The 21,606-nt window shown below is 46.6% G+C and overlaps 1 long non-coding RNA gene across 4 annotated transcripts in view; it reads right to left on the reverse strand.

Annotated features, from left to right (window-relative positions):
• Positions 1 to 1,727: 1,727 nt before the first annotated feature.
• LOC310836342 overlaps positions 1,728 to 21,606 on the reverse strand; it is a 121,867-nt gene continuing 101,988 nt past the window's right edge. Inside the window, exons 1-5 of one of the 4 annotated variants that reach the window (XR_014560015.1) lie at positions 8,763 to 9,106; positions 6,656 to 8,650; positions 5,539 to 5,693; positions 2,726 to 2,854; positions 1,728 to 2,035 (exon numbers count right to left, since the gene is read on the reverse strand). This is a non-coding gene — a long non-coding RNA (uncharacterized lncRNA). Of the gene's footprint in view, positions 2,036 to 2,725; positions 2,877 to 5,538; positions 5,694 to 6,655; positions 8,651 to 8,762; positions 9,107 to 21,606 lie in introns of those variants that run through there. The other 3 variants (XR_014560017.1, XR_014560018.1, XR_014560016.1) reach the window with 3 other exon arrangements.

Genomic DNA, 21,606 nt, shown 5'->3' on the forward strand with positions numbered 1-21,606 from the left:
TCGATTGCCTAGAGAGGCCAGACTGGCTTCCCCATTGTTGTCCTTCTGCTGGCAGGTAAAGACTATTTTATTCCAACAAGTCTTTTGGGAACTTCTTTTTTCAAGGAAATGGGTTTTAATGGTGCTTTGCTGCTTTTATCACCTGTATTTTAATAGATCTGTTTTGATATAATAATAAACTATGTGGCTATCAGACGCAGGCCTGGTGCTAGATGAAGTCTGTTGCTTGAGTCCAAGGACAAGGGGGTTTATCTATGTTAGATCCATTCATTTCCATAGGTCTACTCTGAGTAGAACTTGAGATGTCCCGCTTCTGCCATTCTGCATACAAAAGTAGACTAAATTGCAGCACTGATGATGGGACAGTGCTCTCATGAGGGCAGTACACTAGCTTAGAGGGCTCAGGGCAGGCTGCATGAGTCCTGCAGTTATATCTGGGGGAAGGTCTGTGGCTCAGGGGTAGAGCATCTGCTTTCCATTCATGGTATATAATTCCATGCACAATACAGTGGTGACTCAGGTTACAGACGCTTCAGGTTACAGACGCTTCAGGTTACAGACGCTTCAGGTTACAGACTCCGTTAACCCGGAAGTAGTACCTCTGGTTAAGAACTTTACCTCAGGATGAGAACAGAAATCACATGGCGGCAGCGGGAGGCCCCATTAGCTAAAGTGGTACCTCAGGTTAAGAACAGTTTCAGGTTAAGAACGGACCTCCAGAACGAACTAAGTTCTTAACCCGAGGTACCACTGTAATATAATTGGACAAATTGGAAAAGTTAGACAATAGTGATAATGCTATTGCACTCAATTGCTTGCTGGCTTTCCAGAGGCATATGGTGACCACTGTGAGAATATGGTGCTGGGTTAGACGGGTTGTTGGCCTGATCCATTAGGGTTCTTAGGAACATAAGAGCCTCCTGGATCAGGCCAATGGCCCACCAAATCATTTTTTTGTTCTCACAGTGGCTAACTAGATGTCTACAAGCAGGATTCAAGCACACTCTCCCATTCTGTACTTTCCAGCAGCTGGTATTCAGAAGCACTGCTGCCTCCAATTGTGGAGGCAGATCACAGCCATCATGGTTGGTAGCCACTAATAGCCACCATCCTCCATGAATTTGTCTAGTCCTCTTATATAACCATCCAAGTTGGTGGCCATCACTGCCTCCATTGGGAGTTCCACAGTTAACTATGCATCATGTGAAGAAGTCCTTTCTTTTATCTGTCCTGAATGTAGCCACTGATAGTCTTACTCTCCCTCCTTCTTATGAGGTGCAGAGCAGGCTGGCTTAGGGGAGACCCTGGGGGAATGCATCTGCTGCCTGAAGCAACTGCAACCCCCCTGTCTAACCAGCTAGCTGGCCCAGTGCGGGGAAGTGTGAAGCCACATCAAGCTTTCCCCTCCCACGTGTGCTCATTGAAAGTCAGAGTCAGGGCCCGCTTTGCAGAATCAAATCCTCCAAGTGAAAGTCTGATTCTTCGATTAAAGCGTCAAGGTGATAACCCAGCCTGACAGCTCCGAGACAGGCTTCTCTCCCTCCCCCGGTGGAGCCGGGTTTGCTCTCTGCCACCACAGAAGCTGCAAATGAAGTGCTGTGTGGGCTGGAGGCAGGGGAGGGGAGCAACGGAGAAGGATGTCGGGAGTGGGAGAGAGAAAGTTATGGTGCCAAGCTTTCTTTTACCCTTCACATTTTCACTTTCCCCTGTGCTTGCCAAATAAATAAATAAATAAATAAATAAATAAATAAATAAATAAATAAGGAAATAAAAGAGCTTGAATTTCCCTCCCTCCCTCTTCATCTGGGGATTGAAGTGCTGCCTTCTCTCAAGGGAAGCTTTCCAGGAGCTGCTCAGAAAACTCTCCTACGATGAAAGGCTGCTGTGTTTGGGGCTTCCTAGATGGACAAATCTGTGGAGAAGGCTGTCAATGGCTACAAGGCACTGTAACTATAGTCTGCCTCTGTGGTCGGAGGCAGTAATGCTTCTGAACACAGGCACACCTCAGAGATATTACAGGTTCAGTTCCAGACCGCTGCAATAAAGAAGCGTATCACAATAAAGAAAGTCACACAATTTTTTGTCTGTTTCCCAATGCATATAAAAGTTATGTTTACAACATACTGCAGTCTACTAAGTCAGGTGCCGCCCTGGCTGCAGGGGCAGGAAAGGGAAATTCTAGCTCCAGTCCTGACCAGCTTAGGGGTGGAAAGGGGGGTGTTCTTTTCCCTGGAAGTGGTTGGGCTGCTGGCAGATGCACCCATGTCCCTGTATATCTGCGAAGCACAATAAAACTAGGCATGCCTGTGCCAGGATGCAAGGCCTGCCTGCCCACGAGACAAGATGAGGTGACTGCCTCAGGCAGCAGGATTCACAGACGCAGCAGATCCAGTCTTCAAGGAATGCTTCGCCTGCTGCTGCCACAGTGGCAGCAACAGCTGTGGCACACTTCTTGGAAACCAAATTTGCCACCTCCTTGGCAATCCCCCAGTTCTGCTTCTGCAGTGGCCACTTGGTGAATACTTGGTCTCTTCCCACACCTAGGGAGGAAATGGCAGAGGCTGCCCTCTGGGGGGCTCTGCACCTACCAGGTGTGACTTATTGTGGGCCCCTTTCCCCCATAATGGCCTTTGATTCCCACTTTAACCGCTAGGTAAGGTTGATTTGATGCTTGCCCTTGTTCCTGATATAGACCTTTATTCCTCCCTTGTACTTCTTCACTCACCCCTTCCTCCTTGGTGGGGAGGGGCAGCCATTTTGTGGTTTGCCTCAGGTGCCAAAGTGTCTTGGGCCGGCCCTGCCAGGAAAGGAGATTGCTCTTGTGCTCAGGTCCTACTTGCAGTTTGCAACTCCCCTATGAGGAAAAAGTGCAGCAACTGTTGACAGAAAAGGCCAGGAAGAGATGACATGATAGAAGTCCATGTAGTTATGCAATACATAGAGAAAGTGGATAAAAGTTTTCTCTCCATAACACTAGAACTCATGGATATCCAATGAAGCTGAATGCTGGTGGACAGATACAAAGACTTCTCCACACAGTGCATCCCCTACTGCAGGCAAGAGGTGGAAGAACACTCCTATTTAGAAGAGGCATTCATTCATGAGAGGGGAGCACTCTTTCTTATATCAGCAGATGGAAACTTGTGGGCCTGAAGATGTTGTTTGACTCCAACTCCCATCAGCCCCAGCCAGGACAGCCAATTGCAGGAGGATAATGGGAGTTGTAGTTCAGTAATTTCTGGAGGGCCACAGGTTCCACACACATGGTCTAAAACTAAACTTTCACATTCCAAATCCAAATTTGGATCTCAAGCAGAACATCTGGTAGAGGAGGCAAATTACAGAATCTTTATTTGTTTCAGCTTGAAAGAAATGGTTCATTTTCTTTTCTTTCTTTTTAAAGCAAATCTTCCACCGCCCCCAACAAAAGAAAACTTCCATAATCTTGAATCCCATCAATTGAAGATGTGGGATGTCATGTTTGTGTGTTGTCAGGAGTGTTTCAACAACGCTCCACAGGGGTAATGCAAAATACGAGCAGAGCAAAATATGTAAAACACTGTGCACATTAAAAGTTTCTGCGTGCATCTTGAATTAAAAATCTGAAGGAAACAAGGCTGTGAGATGCACAGACATTTATTAAGAGGTGTGTGTGTGGGGGGGAGAGATAAAGGACTTTACATTAAGAAAATTTGCCTTGACTTCCTTGGATCTCATTGCGCCTTCCTCCGATATTAGTATTATAATAGAATAACAACATATCCCGGAGGTGCTGTTCATTTTAGTTAAGTAATGTTTGCAAAGGGCTTTGATTTCTTTGAGAAAAAGGTGCCACTGAAATGCTAAGTCTTGTTGCTTTAATAAGCTCCTGGCTTCAAAGATCCTTTAGCAGGGAGCTGAATTATTAGCACTATTTTCCCAAGCATGTCATAGATTTAATAAGGACAAAATGGAGATCTGGTGATAAGTGGTGTGTGTGGCCATGGGCATCTGTGCCTTTTCTTAGGCCCATCATCATCATCATCATCATCATCATCATCTATATTCCACCTTCAACTCCTTGGAAGAAAGTTGACATAGAGATATAATTAATGATAACTCTATATAGTTTCCTGCCCTGCCCTTTTTAACCTCACAACATCTCTGTGAGGTTAGCTGAGGAGCAGTGAATGGCCCAAGGTCACCCAGTGAGCTTCATGACTGAGTTATGAACCCTGGTCTCTCAGGTACTAGTCCAGAAATCTAACTACTATACCACACTGTCTCTCTTAACCTGCACCTCAAGTACAGCATCCCACATGATGATGCAACCTAGTAAGGCTCATGCTCTAGATGAGGGGTGTAGCCACACTATACTTTGGTTTCTGCATCTCCAGGGCAACTGGTAATCTCAGCTCAGTGTTATTCCTAGCTGGGAGTTGAGTTGTAAGTTCATCAAATACTTCCAGATTCCATCTCCAGCATCTCTGTAGGGCTAGGATTTCTTGTCTGAAATCCTGGAGAGCCACTGCCAGCCAGTGCAGGCAATACTAAGCTAGGCAGGCCAACAATCTCACTCAGTGTAAGGCAGAATCCAATGAATTTATTAACTGGCCATCCCAGTGCTGCTGACACTGGATCCAGCTCAGAAGGCCTCCTTCCTCTAATGTAATTAAAGAATGGCTGTAGCTCAGTGATAGAGCTTCTACTTTGCAGGCAAAAAGTCCCTGGATCAATTCCTGGCATCCTCCAGGCATGGCTGAGAAAGATCCTTCTCTGAAACCCCGGAGAGCTTCTGCCAGTCAGTGTTGACAATACTGAGCTAGATGGACCAATGGCCTGACTCAGTATAAGGCAGCTTCCTATGTTCTTCAGGAGCATCTATAGTTCCATGGTGGACCATCTGCTTTGCACACAGAAGGTCCCAGGTTTAATCCCTGGCATCTCCAAAAAGGGCTGGCTACATCCTTGCCTAAAACCCTTGAGAGTTTCAGTGTTGACAACACTGAGCTAGATGGATCACTTGTCTTGGTATAAGGCAGCTGCCTGCCAGTGTTGCTAATACTGGGCTAAGCTTTGGATTCCTTTGGGTGGGTAGACCACATTTTCAGAACACCAGCTGTGAGCCAGTTTCCCTTGCAACATCACCTCCCGTTGACTCCTTGCAAGAAAACAATTCTCTTTATGTCAGCTGGAAGGTAAAATGTTGCTTTGATGATGTTTGTGGGGTTTTAAGGACCAGCAGTAAAAATACTGTAAAGAGGCAAGCCCAGTAGATGCTACAACCGTCCATCCATTTAAAACTTCATTTTGGAGGTTTTGTGGTACAGTTTATATGTGCTGCAATAAAAGACCAAAAAGCTTATATTCTGAGCCCTCCAGAACTTTGCCATCCAGTGATATCTGCCCTTTGGACCAAGTTTGCAAAATATCAGAAAGGGGTGGGGGGTGAGCTTGTTCCCAGAGTCTGTTTTTTAACCATCAAAGTAATGGGAGCCTTGTTTCTAGTGTTACACCGTTTTGTTATTTGAAAGGCAGGAAAACTTTTTTCATCCTCACCAGTGCTGCACAAAATGGGACATCCATCGATCTGTGGACATTTCTTTTCAAGCAGAGAAATATCAAAAGAGAGAAAGAAATATTCCCATTGTCAATCTGATTTAGCCAACAAAAATCAGATTGTTTCCCCTCCAATCTTCAAAAGAAACCCATTTCTAAACAAGAAGAATAAGAAAAAAGAAGAACATAGGAGGCAGAGAAATACGAGAAGTTTGTAATTATAGGACGTCACTATTTTCATCAGAGAAATGCTGGGGGGGGGGTATGGAATAGGATGTCCCTATTTTCACTGGAAAAATGCTGGAGCGTATGAAATAAGATATCCCTATTTTAATAGGCAAAATGCTGGAGGGTATGGAGTTTCGCAACCTCACAGCCAAGGAGATAAAACACTATACAGTCTTTAGAAGACATCTGAAGGCAACCGTGTATAGGGAAGTTTTTAAATGTTTTATTATATTTTTAAAGTTGTTAGAAGCAACCCAGTCAGATGGGCAGGGTATAAATAGTAAAATAATAATTATTATTATTATTATTATTATTATTATTATTATTATTATTATTTAAAGGTAAAGGGACCCCTGACAATTAGGTCCAGTTGTGACCGACTCTGGGGTTGTGGTGCTCATCTAGCTTTATTGGCTGAGGGAGCCGGCGTACATGTGGCCGGCATGACTAAGCTCTGGTGAACCAGAGCAGCGCACGGAAACGCTGTTTACCTTCTTGCTGGAGCGGTACCTATTTATCTACTTGCACTTTGACGTGCTTTTTAACTGCTAGGCTGGCAGGAGCAGGGACCGAGCAACGGGAGCTCACCCCGTCGCGGGGATTCGAACCACCGACCTTCTGATTGGCAAGTCCTAGGCTCTGTGCTTTAACCCACAGCACCACCCACGTCCCTTTATTATTGAATAGGATGTTCCTATTTTCATCTGAGAAAGCACCTGGTGGGCAGTTCCGAGGTCTCAGGCCAGGCCAACGCTCTCTCCTATATCCAAGCAGCTGATTTGAAGGGTATTTTCAGAAGCTTCCAAAACACCAGGGCAAAAGCAAGCCAGGAGGCAGTGAGGATCTGTTAGGCATTCCCTCATTGTTCCATTCAGCTCAGCTTACTTACTTGAGTCACCTGGAGCGATTCCTGACAGCGTCCATATTTTCCTATTTTCCAATCACCCTGGTTTCTGATTAGATCCTGGAAAGTCTTGCTTTTCCTCAGGACGTCCCTATTTTCATTGGAGAAATATTGGAGGGTATGGAGTTATGCCCCCCCCCCAAGCCATCTGAATGCAGCCCTGTATAGGGAAGTTTTTTTAAAAAAGTTTAATGTTTTATTATGTCTTTCTTTATATTGGAAGCTATCCAGAATGCCTGGGGCAACCCAGTCAAATGGACAGGTGTTTGTCGTTGTTAACTGACCTGTGTAGGTTTGTATATTAAGGGACATGTGGTAAAATGCTGTGTAGAGAAACATTTGTGGGATATAAGGTAAAGTGAGAGCAGTGAGTGGGCTGTGAGAGGAGGATGGAACCTTGGGGTGTGCTGCGTGCTGATTGGCTGAGGATGGAGTGTGACAGGCAGGAGACAGTTGGGACAGGTGTGTGTGAGAGACAGTTAAAGGCAGTTGGGCTTTGAAGGAGGAGGGAGGAGGGAGGAGGGAGGAGAAAGACTCCAAGAAATCCAGTTCCTCAAGACATGTTTGTGGCTTAGACAAGCTGATTTGTCTCAGGAGGGCAGTTTGGTCCCAGGGACGCCAGTTGCCAATCCCGATCTCCACAGAAGAAGGGCCTTGACAGTCTCATCTTTGGGAAGGAGTGAGGAATCTGCCCTGCTGAGGTCTTCCAAAATTTGGCAGTTGTGGTCCCAGCCAGTGTCAACAGATACAAAATCAGTTCCTTGTTATTAAGGTCTTGATCCAAACATACACATTCAAAAGAGCCAGACAAGGAGAAGGGTGAATTGTTGGCCCAGTTATCAAAAAGATCTCAGAAAATACTTTGGTCCAGGACCCTTTGTTTGGCGCCGTCCTGCCAGATATGCCTGTGGGTCTCAGGATCCTGGCATGGTGGGGAGGCACCCCTAAGTGTACAAAATAAATTCATTGTGATGTCAAATAGCATGTGCCATTTGCAGGGAGAGTTCCCTGGTGTGAGCCGAAAGAGAAGAGCTATCTCCCATCTTATTCTTGTATCTGAACTTGCCTGGGAAGTCTCTTGTCACCATAGGCATAGCTGGGGGGCAGGGGGGAAGCTGCCCCATCAATAAAAACCAATAAAAACACATAGCAAACTGAGGTTCTGGCCCCAAAATGAAAGCCCCCCCCCAACCAAAATCCTGGCTACACCCATGGTTGTCACTCTTTGTGGCCGGACTTAACTTGACAAGATCTCCCTCTCCCCGCCTCAAGGTCTTTGATGAGGACTCCGTCTGGGTGGAAGGGAAAGGGAAAGAAGAGAATGCCATTTAAGGGATGGGAAACCCCTGGAGGTGCCATATCCCACCCTCCCAAGCCCAAACTGCCCCTATTCTGTTGGCTACCAAAAGATGTTCATTTCAAGCCTGATTTCGGTGGGGGCGAAAGGTGAACCTGTGGGCACCAGAGGCGGTCTCTCCGGCCCCCAGGGTGCCCTTGGGGGGCATGTTGGCATGTCCTATCCAAGGACTGCCACCCCACTGCCTCCCAGAGCTCGGCTTTAAATGCCAAAGATGGTGGAGGCTGAGGTACCCTTCCCAAGTTCGCCCGGCCACATGAAGATCATCTTCCCAAGGGGCTCCACTGTGAACCTCCTCAAAGAGCGGAGCTCCAACGGTGGGCCCTGGGCTGGCAACTCTGCAGGTGAAACAAAGGAAAAAGGTAAAAAATAAAGTAAAATACAAATTAACCACCTCTGCCTTCCTCCAAGTCTCCTCCAAGCAGAGGTCAGTCTCCTCCGGACTCCATTATCATCAGAGTCTTACAGGCCTCGCAATCATCTTCCTCTCAGCAACAGAACAATCGCTCACCTGGAGCCCCAGACTTGCCTGTTTCCACCTCCTGGCGACCCATAAGGATCTTTCTTGGAGACCAGGGGGTGGACCTTGTTCCTCTTGCAGCAACTCTCGCAGCCTCTTGAAGCTAGGAGAGAATGGGGAGAAGTTGAGAAACTGGAGCCCTGGGTTCAAGCCATCCCTCCGCCACCACGCTCACAGGGTGACCTTGGACCAGCCCCTCCCTCTGCCCAGCTCACCTCTGGGAACTCCGGATGAGGCAGAGGAGGCCCACAGCAATGGACCTGATCATTGCCTTGGGGGCCAGGGCTTCAAACTCACTGCCAACTCTTTCACTCTGCTCCTCACTGCCAACTGCTGATCACTTGCAGTTGGTGCCTTTGAAACCAGCAATGAGTGATGTCACATAGACTGGGCTGGGTGAGTCATGGTTGCCTTGACAACAGCCTCCCCACTAAAGCTGGACCACTCTGGCTCCTCCTTCAGAATGGGGAGGCAAGACCCTCCAAGTGCCCCTATTTTCCAGGGACAGTCCTGGATTTTCAGAAGTCATCCTGGTTTCTAATTTAATCCTGAAATGCCTTTTTTTTTTTTTTTTTTTTGCTTAGGACATCCCTATTTTCATCAGGGAAACGTTGGAGGGTATGGAATAGGATATCCCTCTTTCAATTGGAGAAATGTTGGAGGGTTTGTAACTGAAACGATTCCATGTGATGGGGTTTCTGATTTACCAAAGCCCTGAACAAACATTGCGGCTGAGTCTGGATGTCATTTTTGATCTGCTGTTAATTTTGCTTTTTCAAGGACATCCTTTTAAATTTATGAAAGGGAGGAGGAACACGGACATCCCAACACTGTCAATCCACTTTCCAACGAATAACGTCACAATTCATTACTTGCAGAGACAAATGCTCACATCATGAGTTGAAGGCAGGGCGGGTAGGACAGGAGATATCCTAGGGATGTGGGGAAAATTGTTTGCTATTAAATTTATTGTGACTTTTTAAAAACCAAAGCAATGCAAAGCGACTTACAAATGAACAGACTACCTCAGAAGGTGGTGGACTTTCTTTCAATGAAGGTTTTGAAATGTAGGTTGGTTGGATGACCACTACTGGGGACTCTTTAGCTGTGATTCCTACATTGCTGGGGGTTAGACTAGATGACCCTTGTGCCCATTCCAACCTGATGATTCTATGAAACCACATAAATTGAAACCAGCATAAAAAAGACAATCCTGTTTTTTAAAGGCAGGATGAAAACATCTGAGTCAGTCATAGAGGCCACAGATAATTTAAAAGCCAAAAGCCTTTTGCGTGGCACCAAAAGCTATCCCATGATGGTGCCAGCTGAGCCTCCCTGGACAGCATTCTGCAGGTGGGGAGCCACCAGTAAAAAACAAAAACAAAACTCTTCTCATGTCACCACCCTCTGGAATTCCCATGGGGCTCAGATGTTCATCCCACTTCTGGAACAAAAGCAGGTCTCTCCTTTGAAATTCAAAATTTCAAATTATAAAAAATTATATAAAATTTCAAATTATAAAAATAATAATAATAATTATTATTATTATTATTATTATTATTATTATTATCATCATCATTATAAAATTCCCTAGAGATGGAAGAATCGGTCAATATGGCCACTTCCTTTCAGTGGCATAGCAGGGGGGCAGGGGGCTGTGTCCCTGGGTGCAAAATTGTGAGGAAGCACCCAGGCACCCCCATGCAGTTGGTGGCTTCCGTGGGGATCCCTCCCCCACCCCGGCATAGGTGGCAGAACAGCCTGTCGGGGGAATGTCGGCGCCACCCCCCAGGCATGTCCTGGATGGCCCCACCCCTGGCTCCCCATCCATCCCTGCTTGCCTGCCTTCTGCTGGGGGTGCTTCTGGGCTGCAGAGTCTGGCCTGGCCTCACTGCCATGTCCTTGACAGAGGCCAGCAACCTTTGCCTTATTTTCCTGGTCTTGAAGTAATTTCCTTACATTTCATAGAGAAAGAATAATAGAATCATAGAGTTTTTAGAGTTGGAAGGGACCCTGAGGAGCATCTAGTCCATCCCCCTGCAATGCAGAAAGATGCAGCTGTCCCATGCAGGGACTGAACCTTGTACAATCCATACAGGGAGTATCAGTACCATGCTGTTAACCAACTGATCTATTTCTGCAACGAAGTGTTTGTATATAAAATCTCATGAAAATTCATTGGCATTTCAGAGCAAATTTCTCCAAAAACATACATTTCCGTATGGCATTTTGACTAATGCACACATTTTTGCAAGCAACCTCCCCTAATGCATGTTGTATGCTTTCTCCCTGAACACCTTCATTTTAATGCAAACTTTCCCTAACACACGCAGTTTTGTAACACCAGTTGGTTGGAGAACTGCACTGCAAAATTCAGTTATTTCATCGTCAATTTATTGAATTTATCTCAGGTTGGAATCCCAGTTGCTGGAAGCCACAGGATGGGGAAGTACAGTGGTACCTCGGGTTACATACGCTTCAGGTTACAGACTCTGTTAACCCAGAAATAGTGCTTCAGGTTAAGAACTTGGCTTCAGGATGAGAACAGAAATCGTGCTCCGGTGGCGCGGTGGCAGTGGGAGGCCCCATTAGCTAAAGTGGTGCTTCAGGTTAAGAACAGTTTCAGGTTAAGAACGGACCTCTGGAACGAATTAAGTACTTAACCCGAGGTACCACTGTACTCTTCTGTCTGGCTCCTGCTTGCAGGCTTCCTACTGAGGCACCGGCCCAGCCATTGTGAGAATAGGATACTGGACTAGATAGGCCATTGGCCTGATTCAGCAGGGTTTTTCTGATATTCTTATCCTTCCCCTCAACCATCACACCCCTAGGGAGCACAGGGAGGGAAACAGATCCACAATTTAAAATGAAAAACAAAGCAAAAGATCAAAACATTCTAAAAACAATGACAGGCTTCAGAGAAATTTCAGTTAAAAATGTGGGTTTTTTTGCATTGAGTGATCCTAGAATTGCCAAGAACAGCCACCAAATGCTAGATAAGTGCAGATTCTGGAGGATGGCTGTGTTTTGGTGCTTGTATGGTTTCAGATCAGAAATTGAATTTGATTGATTTGCCTTCAGTGCAACTGAATTTCTTCCCCATTCCGGAACTTGCCTGAATTTCCCGATGGAGATCTCCAACTAAAGAATGCCATAGGAGATTTGTGCATTTGTGTAAGATATGTATGAAGACTGGAAATAATATCGGAAATGATGTATAATGATGCATTCTATTGGAGGAGCAGTTCTTGCAAAAAGTGCATATTTTAAGCAAAATTATGTACACATGCTGATGTATTCATTTATTTATTTTGCTGCATTTCTATCCCACACCTTTTTCTCCCTCCACAGAGCACAAGAAGGTGTACATGGTTCTTCCCTTCCTCATTTAATCCCCACAACAACCCTGTGAGGTTGGTTAGGCTGAGAGGCAGTGACTGGCCCAAAGCCTCTCCCATGACTTCATGGCCAAACTGGGGATTTGAGCCCTGCTCTTCCAGATCTTAGGGGACGCAGGTGGCGCTGTGGGTTAAAGCCTCAGCACCTAGGACTTGCCGTTCGAAAGGTCGGCGGTTCGAATCCCTGCAGCGGGGTGCGCTCCCGCTGCTCGGTCCCAGCGCCTGCCAACCTAGCAGTTTGAAAGCACCTCCGGGTGCAAGTAGATAAATAGGGACTGCTTACCAGCGGGAAGGTAAACGGCGTTTCCGTGTGCGGCTCTGGCTCGCCAGATGCAGCTTTGTCACGCTGGCCACGTGACCCGGAAGTGTCTCCGGACAGCGCTGGCCCCTGGCCTCTTAAGTGAGATGGGCGCACAACCCCAGAGTCTGTCAAGACTGGCCCGTACGGGCAGGGGTACCTTTACCTTTACCTTCCAGATCTTAGTCTGACACTTTAGCCCCCACCCCACACTGGCTCACATTACAATGGGTGGCAATAAAATGCATGTGGAGTTGAAAAGAAATAGCAAATGGAGCAAACTTAAGACTGCACAGTGGCAGATTTGTCCATCTTTCCTTCATATTGGCCTTAGCTCACCTCTACAATCTGGTGGGGTGGGGGTTCAGGGCAGGCCCAGCCTGCCTAGGAGGCAAGGTGAAGCAATTGCCTCAGGTTGACGGGCATGGGACCATTGGGAGGGTCTGCATATATTGGCCCACAAGGAGTGCATGGGACCATTGGGAGGGTCTGCAGATATTAGCCCACAAGGAGTGCGCCGCTTGCCACTCATCACTCACCACCTCCCCCTCCTCCCCTCTTTGCCTCCTCCTCTTCCTCAACCATCCCACCTTGCCAGGGTGTGTGTGGAATCAGTGGGAAAGTTGTCATCAGAGTGGAGGGTCAACAGCAGGGGACGTCAACATGGGGAGAGGTGGCCCTTTCTATTTTGCCTCAGTGGCAAAACACTCCAGTGTAGCTGAGAGGGGCTTTTGCTCCAAGTGGGGCTAGAAGTTTGCAAAACAGTCAAGGCTGTCACTCTTCAGATACCTGCAAAGGTAAGAAGAGGGAGCAATCATGCAGCCTTGGTAATTGGTGACAAGATTACTCCTCTGAAGTGTAATGCTATGCAAAGTGCTTCCAACGCTCTGAAGTGTAATGTCAGTCGGGTATTATTATTTTGTAAATGCCAGGTATTCTTACTCTTTCTGTGGGTGGGTGGTGGTGGGGCTTTCAGGCTTTCTGGTTATTTCGTTCCAGGGGCAGGGAGCCTATTATTTTGGACCAAGGGCCACATCCCCTTCTGAGCAGCCTTCTGGGGGCCATGTGCTGGCAGTGGGTGGGGTCTAGGGCTGTCACCTTTGTTCTGGCAAAATATAGGGCAGGGCGTGGCAGGATGGTTTGGGGTGATATTTTTTTCATCTCGTGCTGAAGTGACTTCAAAGCAATCTATTGCAATCTATTGTACCCTAACAGGATAGCCTCTCTGGAATTTGTCACACATGCACATGCACACACACATGCACGTGAATTTGTAAATCTATCTGTGCTTGGTTACCCCAGAGCTTAAATACATGACCTTTCACACAGATGCATTTGGAGAGGATCCCTAACTTGGCCTAGAGACAGAAAGGGAGGAGCAGAAATACAAGACAATCAGTATCCTGTATTGAATACAGGATGTAGCAGTCGACATTGAAATATGCAACCCTTGCACTGGGGCCAGGGGCAAAAATGGGCAGAGCACTGAATACAAATGTTACCTTTGCACATTTGGTTTGATTTTACACACACTCACCCACCCTTCTCTATGCTCCATCCAGTGAGTCAAACGGCATGATCTGAGTTCAAGGACACATTTACAGCCAGGCAATAACACTCAAGGAAGATGTGGAGCAGGGCTAGTGAGGAGTGTGGCTGGTGGAAAAGAGGGCGTAACCCTTTTTCTCCTCTTGCAAACTCCATCCATTGGCTTCCTGGGGCTTCAGAGCCTCTGTGTTTATGCACCCATCCCCTCACTTCTGCCATGGACACCTCTACATCATGAGAACCAGTGTGGTGTAGTTGTTAAGAGTGCTGGGCAAGAACCTGGAAGCCTAGGGATAAAATTCCCACTTAGCCATGAAGCCGACTGGGTGACTGTGGGCCAGCCACTGCCTCTTAGCTTACCCTACCTCACAGGGTTGTTGTGGGGATTAAACGGGGTGGGGGTGGGAACAACATACAGCATCTCCAGCTCCTTGGAGAAAAAGTGGGATATAAATTCAGCAAAATAAGAAGAAGAAGAAGAAGAAGAAGAAGAAGAAGAAGAAGAAGAAGAAGACGACGACAACTTTCTGGTTGAGAGTTAGGGTAGAATAGCCACTATTTATTTGAGAAGAGAGTCACAAGATCCCTGGTTCAAGCTTGAGCTTCCCCCAATAAAAGAATAGGCAGTATTTCCCCCTGAGCTCCCAACTTACAACATGGAGGGATAATCATCACACTCACTGACCTACCTTGCAGGGTTGTTGTGAACCTTACCAAAACAATACCTACAAAGCAACTTATCTATTCATTTTTAGAAATATCTATATACAGTGGTACCCCGGGTTACATACGTTTCAGGTTACAGACTCCGCTAACCCAGAAATAGTACCTTGGGTTAAGAACTTTGCTTCAGGATGAGAACAGAAATCGTGCAGCGGTGGTGCGGCGGCAGCAGGAGACCCCATTAGCTAAGGTGGTGCTTCAGGTTAAGAACAGTTTCAGGTTAAGTACGGACCTCCAGAACGAATTAAGTTCTGAACCCGAGGTACCACTGTACCTCTATGTCTGTCTCTCATATACACACACACAGAGAGAGGCCCTGGGCTTGCAAGGCGGGGGTTTAACCTTCCTCCCCCTCACAGGGATTTAAAACACACCTCACTTAATGGATGAATGAACTGACGAGCGAACAAACACAGAAGCGTCACAGAGCAGAAACTCTAGACTTGCCCATCCTGCCGAGATAATGACTACAAATCCCAGGAGCCTTTGGGAGCCGTGACAGTCAGACTAGTGCAAATCCGATATGTAGACAAGTATCTTTGTTTTTTATGAAAAGAAGGTGGAAGTAGCTTTGGGATTCTGCCAAATAAACACTGCAGGTGGATCAAATGCTTAACAACTTGGCGAGATGAGGATGAAGCTGAAGGGTAGAGGGGGCCGGCAGCGAGGGGTGGGGGAGAGACTCTGCCCAAATCAGATTATGCAAAAGGCTTGCTTGGAGTAGAGGCAAGTGAAGAGGGAAGGAGGATAGGAATTCTTGAGGGGCGTAACGGCAGGGCCAAAAGGACAAGCGGCAAAATGAAATTAAGCAAAAACGAAGTGTTATGCTTGGCATGTCAGTTGCTGGGTGAATGGCGGGGGACGGGGGGGAAGCCATGAGAGCTAAATCTATTAGCTGGCAGAGCAGTCTCCTATGGGAAACTCCCAGAGGGGAAATGCTGGTAACTTGAGACACTGAAAGGAAACCTTGACAAAAATATTAGTGTGCTGTGCAAAACTGCCCGTTGAAATTCTCCCCCACTCTCATTTTTTGGATGGAGGGAAAAAAATATGTGAATGGGGGACACAAACAGTTTCACAGAATTTATCCAGGGAGGAGCACTTTAATTCACATTTAGATGCTATTCAGCAGTGGCACTGACTCCCTCTGGACGCTGTCGGCCCTCCTTCATTGGAGTTTTCAAAGTAGATGTTGGATGGCCACCTGTTGGGGATTCTTTGGCTGCAATCCCTACATAGAATCAATTCTGTGATTCTATGACCTTGGAAAGCAGTGGCCTCCCCTTCACTGGAGGTTTTTAAAGGGAATTGTCAGGGATTCTTTAGCTGTGGTTCATGCTTTGCAGGGGGTTGGACTAGATGACCCTTATAGGGCCCTTCCAACTCTACAAGTCTATGGCTCTATGATTCGGATCCCTGGCACTTTGCCGGGAGCCACCCAGAGGAGCCACTCCATCCCAGGAGGCAGTGGATCAGAGGCTGGAAGGTGTAATGGAGGTGAGCCGGGTGCTTTGCAGGAGAGGCTGTTCAGAAGCAGGTAAGGACACTTTAGCCCTTGTGCCACTGAGAAGAAAGGACTGACTGACCAGCTGCTGAAAAGGCCTCATTATCAGGCTATCTAGAAGCTTGCACAGGGACAATGGGCTCTATTTTTTATTTTTTTTAAAATCTTTTTTTGAGAAAAGGGGGTGAGAATAGCAGGGAGAGAGAACAGAAAGGGACAGGCTCCCCTGCCTGAGCAAACTAGGCTTCTTGCCAGCTGCAATCATTACTAGTGGGCCACCCCCTACCCTTCCAAGCCTCTGCCCTGGCCATGAAAGTGTCCCATCTATAGTTAACGATAGCAAATAGGTTGCCGTTCCAAGAAGAAAAAGAAGAAAAAGAAATGGCAATGATTTTTTTTCTTAATGCAACCAACCTCTCTTGCTTGTGCATGGCAGAAAGAAAGAAAAGTGGAGGAGAAAGGGGGAATTGAAGAGCAAAGATCTGCCTGCCTGCGGGTAGGTTAGCCAGAGCTCCAGGTCTATTTTCTTTTTTCCTTCTTGTGAATAATTTTTATTTCATTCGATAACGTATATAAAAAGCAGAGAGAACAGCTGTAGCAAAAGATGAAAATTAAAGGATGGAATACAAAAACCATAAAATTGTAGAATGAGTCCAGTTGCATGGAGATGGAAAATAACAAAAGCCCAAGTAAAGAATATCAGCATTATTCTGATTATCAAGGATAGTGTTCTGTATCTGCCAGGATTGTGATGAGGGTCATCTTGAAAATGATGGATTTGCTATACATGTAACGAAGGAGTGCCAAATCATATAATAATAATAAAAAGATGCCTGGAGGTTCTAGTCCCTGTCAAAATCTCAAAGGATGCATAATTTTCTCCATTATAACCACATTCCAGGGTGAGTAGTGCCAAGATTTTGGGCTGTTTTCCATTACCATTCAGCTTGCCAATATTGTTTATAAGACTTTCAGGTCCTACCTGAATTCTCCTGCTAGGGGGCTTGAAAATACAGGTGGGTGAGAGGGCCCTTAATGATTAAAAAAAATATTAAGAGGACTGTGCATGCAGCTTGCAAGCTTCAGCTTGGCTTCAAATATAGAACAGACCTTTGGGAGGGGACGGGGTTGCCCTCCTCCCCTCTCCCAATCACATGCACTGCCTTTCCCCTGTGTTTGAGGGCGCCAGGGCTATGCAACGTCAGCATGCCCCATGGCACGCTGATGTCACTTGTGCATGCCACGGAGCATGCTGACATGTTGTGTGGACGCCCTCTGGCTTGCACATGTGATGTTAGCACGCCCTGCGGCATGTGCACACAGCTGACACAGAACTTTGGGGGGGGGGTCCAGCCCCTTCATTGAAAATATTTGGGGAGCCTTGGCCCCCCATCCCTACTTGCCATGCCTGCTCACAGTTAACCTCCATCTCCAGGGGCTTCCCCCATGACATCACTTGGGTCCCCATGCATGACCACCAGAGATTGTTCCTAGGTCTCAGGTTTGGGCCCTGGAATCGAGGGGCCTGGGATGCTGTTGACCTGGCAACCCTACCTGTGGGTGTTGCGGGGGGGGGGGAGAGAAAGCTTGGATCTGGGCAGTTTGGAAGATGCCCCTCTTGTAAGGCATGGGTAGGCAAACTAAGGCCCGGGGGCCTGATCTGGCCAAATCACCTAAATCTGGCCTATGGGCAGTCCGGGAATCAGCGTGTTTTTACATTAGTAGAATGTGTGCTTTTATTTAAAATGCATCTCTGGGTTATTTGTGGGGCAGAGGAATTTCTTCACTCCCCCCCCCCCAAGAAAAATAATCCGGCCCCCCACAAGGTCTGAGGGACAGTGGACTGGCCCCCTGCTGAAAAGGTTTGCTGACCCCTGTTGTAAGGGGATATTGCTTTGAGTAAGGGCAGCGACATGGAGGATTACTGTAAAACAGGGACAGGGTACATCCCACGTGACCCTCTGGATCTCTCCTTGACACTGTTATTATTCTCCCTAGACCACATTCCCAAGTCCTTCACAGTAATCGATGCTGCTACAGACACAATGTAATCTTATACCCTCCAACATTTCTCTGATGAAAATAGGGACGTCCCATTTCATAATGATAATTTTACTATTTGTACCCCACACATCTTACTGGGTTGCCCCAGCCACTCTGAGCTGCTTCCAACATATAGAAAAACATAATGAAACATTAAAAAAACCCTATACAGGATTGCCTTCACACTGCTCAGGAGTTGGATAACTCCATACCCTCCAACATTTCTCCAAAGAAAATAGGACATCCTAATGAAAAGTGGGACGTTCCAGGATCAAATCAGAAACTAGGACAGCTTCTCTAAATCAGGGACATCCCTGGAAAATAGGGACACTTGGACGGTCTGTAATTCTCATTCAGCATTGTAAGGAATTGATCTTTTTATGTGGCAGAACCCACAACTTTGAAACTCCCTGCCTATTAACATGGGGCAGGTGCCTTCACTCTGTGGAGTCCATGAGCCAATCATTGATGTCTGGAAGTAGAGAGGTCTCATTGGAGATCAGGGAAGGAGATGCAAGTTCTGGGGCCTCAGCTCTAAATGGGATGGGCCAGGCAGTGGATCCATCCGCTCCTCAGGGCTGTTATCAGAGGACTCTGCCTCTGACGATTCCTGGTATGGGGACTACCACACAAGTCCCTACAATTATCACCACTGTGTGTGAAAACCTTGCGAGAGAGTCCAGTATTTCTCCTTCCTCTTCCCTCCCATGTTTCCTCCATTGCAATTGTTGGCATATGCAGTAAAAGTAATTAGGAGTCCCAATGCAAATTAGATTTGTTTTCTTTCTTTCTTTTTTAAAAAGCAATGACAACAGCCAATGTCTGTTGCAAGAGATTAATTCCGTGGCTTAATTGAAAGTGCAAGAGCAAAACAGGGTGGGGAGGGGGGAAGGAAGGGAAATGAAATATCTCTGAGTGTGAAGGACCAGCTTCTTCCTAAACTTCATTCATCTTTCTTGATTCCTAAAAGGGTTTCTGCAGCCACAGCTAAGTCAACCAAGACTATATCCTTCAGTTAAAGCAGGTAACCATTTACTGTCAATGTTGCGCCTAGTGACCGTGTTGCTTGATTGCTTATGCCTGCTGTGTTGCTCCTAAGCCTTTTTGTTGAGGGTGTGACTTCTGTGCCGTAAGCGGTTACAATTAATTGAGCAAAGAAGGTGAGGCAAATGGAAACACTAGGAAACCCCAAACTGGGTATTAAGGGGGCAGACAGGAAATACCTGCCCCACCCTCCAATGCACACACCTGGGTTTTCTGAACACCGCCCCCCCCCCGCAGCGTCCAGCCTAGTGGGGAACATAAGATTGTGAGAAAAGCCTGGCTGCTGGATCCTGTGGCTTCCAGCAACTAGTATTGCTGCCTCCAACTGTGGTGGCAGAGCGAAGCCACCATGGCTAGTAGACATTAATAGCCCTCTCATCCACGATTTTTTCTAATCCTCTTTTAAAGCTATCTAAGTTGGTAGCTGTCACTGCCTCCTGCAGGAGTGAGTTCCATGCGTTTAACCATGCACTGTAAGCTGTACACTCTTTTATCTGTCCTGAATCTTCCAGCATTCACCTTCACAGGATGTTCATGTGTTATGCGGGATGTCCATTAGTGTTAGGGAGAAAAAACTTTCCTCTGTCCACTTTCTCCATGCCGTGCATAATTTCACAAACTTCTTTCATGTTGTCGTTTGCTTGTCTTTTATTCATCCTGGATCTTGCAACAGGCAATGTTCACGAGTTCTAGTCCTATGAGAGAAAGAGAAAAACATATCTCTATTTGTTCTCTCCATAACATGTAGAACCCTTTCCTAAAATGCCTCTGCATGTTTTTAAAGAAGGCCTGAAGTCTCTGTTGCACAGTGCTTGGGGATAGAATGGGGGGTGGACGGACAAAAAACCACCCTGCAAATCAACCGGAGAGAAACTGACCTCCACTAGCCAGTTGCAATAAATAGCACCTTAAAAGGGTCCACCAGTATTGTTGTGCACACCATATATCATATAAATCAATGATGGGCCTTCAGTCCTCATAAAGGGAACGCTGTCCACTTGTCACTGCCCCACTTCATTACTGAGCTGACGGTACAACAGTTTTCCTGTGTCCTTCTCCAGAACGCTTGCAGTGTCTCCTTGAATCTAGCCGAGAGGATGTCAAAATCCCTTAAGCAGCTTCGTTCCATTTTGCCTCCCTTATAGGAAGCACCTCTGCACGAGGCTTATTTTTAAACCCTCCAATCTTTTAGACAAACATTTAGGCAGTTGGTGCAGTACATCAAGGGAACAAAAGATGCGGCCGTCTAATGAGTCAGACCACAGGTCCATCTGAGCTCCGTATTGACTACAATGACTGGCCAAGGCTCTCCAGGGTTTCCAGGTGGAGATCTTTTCCAACCCTGCCTGGAGATGCCATTGCATCTGGGATCTTCTGCATGCAAAACAGATCCTCTGCCCCTGAGCTAAGGTCCTTCCCCTCAAAACAAAGTAAGATTCTAGTCCTCAGTTTTTAAAATAAAGGGTAGAATGATATAGGGAGCTGGCTTATCTCAAGTTAGACAATTGGTCCATGTGTTCAGTATTGTCTCCACTGGCTGGCAGTCATTTTCCTGGATTTCAGACAAGGAATCTCCCCCAACTCTACCTGAAGATGCTGGAGTGGGGGGGGGGGGGAATCAAACCTGGTGCTCTACCTTTGCCCCCAGATCTAGTAGTAATATAGTTTTGAAGGCATTATTAAAATCTTTCCTAAAGGCCAAATAGGGACAGTATGCTACCAGTGACCATAAGTATCTGCCATAAGAGCCTAAGACCCTGATGGATAAATCTAGTCCAGCGTCCTGTTCTCACAGTGGCCAACCAGATGCCTCTTCTGGAAAACCCACAAGCAGGACCAGAATACAAGATCATTCTCCTCTTCTGTGGTTTCCAGCAACTTTTATAAGGAAGCATTTCTTCCTCAAGTTGTGGAGACAGAGCACAGTCACTTGCTCAGTCTTCTTTCAGTATTCTGTAGAGTGTCAGACTAGGAACTGGGAGACAAAGATTCAAATCCTCACTTGGCCATGAAGCTCAGTGTGCATGGCCCTGGGGCCAGTCACTGCCTCTCAGCCTAACCTACCTCACAGGGCTGTTGTGGGGGATTAAATGAGGAGGGGAAGAAGAACCAAGACACCACTTTGAGCAAGACATAAATAAAACAAAGAAATATTTTGATAAACAGAGACACTTGATGTAGAATGGGATCCTGAAGAACAAGACACACCTGGTTTCCCCTAAACTAACAAGAAACAGTTTTCATTCCTGCAGCAGCCCAGCTGCTACTGCACCCTCCTATCTTAATTCCTCCAACCTACCCCCCTCTTTCCTGAGGATGAAGGCAGATGCACTTGCAAGCAGCTAACACATGCAGATTCCCCCAGCTTCCACCTGGGACTGTTCAAAGCCAATTTTTTTTTTTTGCAAAAACAATGGATTACCCAGCGTTTCAATCAATATTCTTCTGTGGTAGAATGAAAGAGAGAGAAAGAATGAGGGAGAACTGGAGGCTTGGAGACA

This window comes from Podarcis gaigeae (assembly GCF_964106915.1).
Source record: "Podarcis gaigeae genome assembly, chromosome: Z".
NCBI classification, from domain to species: Eukaryota; Metazoa; Chordata; class Lepidosauria; order Squamata; family Lacertidae; genus Podarcis; species Podarcis gaigeae.